Genomic DNA, 4,732 nt, shown 5'->3' on the forward strand with positions numbered 1-4,732 from the left:
CCTAATTTTCAGAAGTAAATTATCAGGCCTTCCTTCCCAGTCTGTCTTAGTTTGGAAGCTCCAATGAAACCTGTCCACCATGGATGGCCCTGCTGGTATTTAAAATAGTGGTAGCATCATAGTAACGTGCAAGCCACCACAGTACGACAAACTGACCGATGAGCAGTGAGTATGTCAATTAGGCGTCAACAAAGCTGTTTTTCAAAAACAATCTATCATGCAGACACACACACTTGGGAGCCCAGCATGGATTAGAAGTTTTCACATACATTATCTCAATTGATGAGTGAGACAATTAGTTAGAATTTTTTGGCTCCAAGCGACAGAATCTCAATTCTTTCTGGCTCAAGAAACAAAAACGGGGGTAAGATTACTGTCAGGTCTGGGTTTTATTTTACCCTATTTACAAGCTAACCCTACTTACAAGCTAATAGCCTGTTAGTATTTCATAGGTGCTAGAAGAAGACACAAAACTCCTGGGTCAGAGACAAACGGATTTACTACTCATGACACAATAAACAACATGAGCATCAGCAGATTTATGTTGATTCCCCTTAACCTCAAGTCCCTCAGGGATGACACTATATAGGCCAGACGGATACTATATACACAGTAGGTTTGCATCACAGCTGAGGAAATCCTGGGCTGGGGAAATCTGTCACTTTTCTATAAAGCAGTAATAAAGCCTGGAAGAGATATCATCTCATCCCTCAAGGTTGCTCATTGCAAACACAACTCTGGGAAATGGCCTAGGGAAAGACTGATAAGGACCCTGTGTTCTCGGCACACCCAGAAAAACACACAGCAGCAAGAGAGGCCCATGGAAGACTATCTCTCTCAACAATTATTGGGTAATGTAACTGGTAATTCCAGAAGTGACTTATAGCTTCAGGCATGGCTGGATCAAAGGGCTCACACACTACCTCTCATTGGACTGGCTTGGGTCACTTCCTCTTCCCTGATCTGTGGTCAGGGGCTACACTGCTCTAATTGGCCAGGGTTAGAGCAGCTTTGTAAAGTTGGGAAAGCTGTGTCATACACAAAGCACCACATATAAGGAGGCACCATTCACACTATAGATATCCAAGATCTGTATATGAATTACAACAATTTTCTAACATATGGAAGAAAAATGCCCTGGGGAAGATGCTGTATGGGCTAGTGTTGGCCCTGGCTAGGGTCATGTGTGCACCCCAGAGCTGAGAGATAGGGACAATCCTACCCAGACTACCTAGAGTGGTTCCCCAAAATAACACTAAGGAGCGTTTATGAGGAGTGGAAATGAATGCTGGGCAGATGAAACAACAGAAGCCCACTATTGACTGGTACTGCCATACCCATTTTCCAGATGAAGATACTGAGATTCTCCAGGGAAGGAAGTTCCCAAGTCACATACATTACAGTAAGGGACAGAGCTATGATTCAAACCCAGGTCTGCCCAACTCCAGAACACACTCAGTTTACCTCTGAACCATCCCAATTCCCAGTCTGTAATGGATCAAGCCTTAGCTTATTTATTTGATGTTCACATAATTCCAATTAATGTCCCTATCTTACCTACCTAATCTAAACTCTCATCATTCAAAACTGAACCTACTGTGGGAAGCCCTCACTCATTCCTTTTAGGAACCTGTGATCCTCTATTTTTTTCACTTAAAATAACCATTCTCTTCAAAATCCAGGGCTTTATGCTTCCTTAAAGTCAAAATCAATATTTCCACTGTAAACTCCAAATTTTTCCACAAAATCAAAGATTTGTTTTAAGTAACCTCAACTCATGACTCCATTTCTCCAGGGCTTTTGAGAAGCTTCTCAGTAGAAACTAAGTCTTTCTTTACAACACATAACAGACAATTTTTTGAGCATTTGGCCAGCCCCAAATCCCCCTTCTCAAAACTCTCTCCACCCACCCACAAGGTTGAGCAAACAGCAGCCATCTTTGTATTGAGTGAGTCTGCCTACCTGGTCTTAGCTGAATGGACCAGGAATGGTCACCTGACCTAAGTTGGGCCAATCAGATTCTCTCCTGAGACTTGAAGTTGAAGCTGAGATCTGCCTATGCATTATCCCTGAGGGGCAGGAACTCAAAATCTGCAGGCTGACTGCATTTGACCCTGTGCTCTGGAAAGCAGGGAAAGCCAGTTTGCAGAAAGAGGAAGAAGAATCAAATAGACTTTTTACAAGAAAGAATTGGAGAGCACAAGACGCCTGTTTCCTGGAGGCTTTCTGGTTCATGATTCCAGTATCACAATGCCTACATGCACTTCCTACCCTTCTTTCCCATTACAGACACCTTGAGTTAGTCTGAAATAAGTTCTATCTTCTGCAACAAAAAGAATATAGACAGCCAACTCAGGACAGGGCACACAATAAGCATTTGCTTTTATACTTGATGATGAATGATTCATTTAGCCAGTAAAGAGTTGTTTTTGTTGTTAGGTGCCATTGAGTTTGTTCCAATTCATAGCAACTCTACGTACAACAGAAAGAAACACTGCCTGGTCCTGCACCATCCTCACAATCGTGGTTATGCTTCAGCCCACTGTTGCAGCCATTGTGTCAATCCATCTTGTTGAGGATCTTCCTCTTTTTCGCTGACCCCCACTGATCCTCTACTTTACCAAGCATGATGTCCTTCTCCAGGGACTGGTCCCTCCTGATAACATATCCAAAGTATGTGAGTTGAAGTCTCTCCATCCTTGCTTCTAAGGAGCATTCTGGCTGTACTTCTTCCAAGACAGATTTGTTCATTCTTTTGGCAGTCCACAGTATAGTCAATATTCTTCGCCAACACCACAATTCAAAGGCATCAATTCTTCTTTGGTCTTCGTTATTCATCGTCCAGTTTTCTCATGCATATGAGGCGACTGAAAACACCACGGCTTGGGTCAGGTGCACCCTAGTCTTCAACGTGACATTTTTGCTTTTTAACACTTTAAAGAGGTCCCTTGCAGCAGATATGCCCAATGCAATGTGTCTTTTGATTTCTTGACTGCTGCTTCCATGGGTGTTGACTGTGGATCCAAGTAAAATGAAACCCTTGGTAACTTCAATCTTTTCTCCGTTTACCAAGAAGGTAAAGGGTTTGCATTTTATTACTCACTGCGGTAGCACTCATTACCCTGTATCTGGCCATTCGTTAGGAGAGGCTGGGTGGTGCAAAGGCTAACACACTGGGCCGCTACCTGAAAGGCTGGCAGTCAGAGTCTACCCAGAGGAGCCTCTGAAGAAAAGCCTGGTAATCAACTTCCAAAAAATCAGCCATTGAAAACTCCGTGGAGCACAGCTCTTCTCTGACACACATGGGCTGCCATGAGTCGGGATTAACTCAATGACAACTGGCACTGGTAGCTCTTGGTTTCCCAGAGTGCATTAGGTTTGCTTCTTTCAGGAGGCAGACGAAGCACTGGAGGAGGGAGACTGGTGAGGGAAGGCAGAGTCCCCAGGTAAGTTGTGTAAGACCTCATTAAGGTCAGGGACAGCAGGAATGGCATGGAGAGGCAGTTGTGTGGGAAGGTGAGGAGGCAGAACTAGGCTGAGTCAGAAGGAAGTGAGGACGACTCAATAACACCAAGCCATCACCGAGTCCTAGAAAACAGAGGGAGTACGTCTGTGGGGTAGTGAGAGTTGAGGAGAAGGATACGTGCCCAGGCTTTCCTCACTTTTCGGACTTCTGTAGCAGACAGCTGAAGGAAAAGATTTCTAAACTCACCCACCTTCCATTATGTACTCTGATCCTCCTTTTTATTACCACCTCTTTTCTCAGACTCAACGACAGCCTGTTATTGGATTTTTAATCTGACAAAATTGATGTCGAAGGAGAGAGATGTATTCTTTGAGACTTCAAGGTTGTGTCAATTTGCTGATTCTCAGTGATCGGCATTCCTGTGTCGGGCCTGACAAAGTTGAGGCTCTCAGGGGAATTCCAGATCAGGCCTGGGGCTGGGGGGCTGTGGGGGGGGATTATCCAAGACTCTCTCTGAACCTCTGCCCAAAGGAATGTCTTTCTTAACATCTCACTATGGACTAAGACTGTTGGTCTCACAAAGAAACAGAGAGATGGAAGGAGACCTGGTGGCGCAGAGGTTAAGCGCTCGGCTGCTAAGCAAAAGGTCGGCAGTTCAAATCTGCCAGCCGCTCCGCCAGAGTAAGATGTGGCAGTCTGCTTCTGTGAAGATTTACAGCCTTGGAAACCCTATGGGGCAGTTCTACTCTGTCCTACAGGGTCGCTATGAGGCAGATTCATCTTGATGGCAGGGGGTGGGGGAGAGATGGCAATGCCCTAAGGACCCTGCTATGCAACTCTTCCTTAACAGCAAGTACAAAGGCAGGAAGATAGCAGGGATCTGATTCTCAGTGGCATGTAAAGTAAAAGAAGACTGCCCAGGGTAGATAAAAGTTTTAAGACCTTTGTACCTTCATGTATAAATTCAAGCCTTGAGTTACAATACTGAAGGATCCTGTGGGCAAAATATTGAATGACACAGGAAGCATCAAAAGAAGATGGAAGCAATACAGAGAGTCACTGCATGAAACACAATCAGTCGGTGTTCAACCATTTCAGGAGGCAGCATATGATCAAGAACTGATGGTATTGAAAGAAGTCCAAGCTGCACTGAAGGCACTGGTGAAAAACAAGGCTCCAGGAATTGATGGAATACCAGTTGAGATGTTTCAACAAACAGATGCAGCACTGGAGGTGCTCACTGGTCTATGCCAAGAAATTTGGAAG

This window comes from Trichechus manatus, unplaced genomic scaffold, assembly GCF_000243295.1.
Source record: "Trichechus manatus latirostris isolate Lorelei unplaced genomic scaffold, TriManLat1.0 scaffold00062, whole genome shotgun sequence".
NCBI classification, from domain to species: Eukaryota; Metazoa; Chordata; class Mammalia; order Sirenia; family Trichechidae; genus Trichechus; species Trichechus manatus.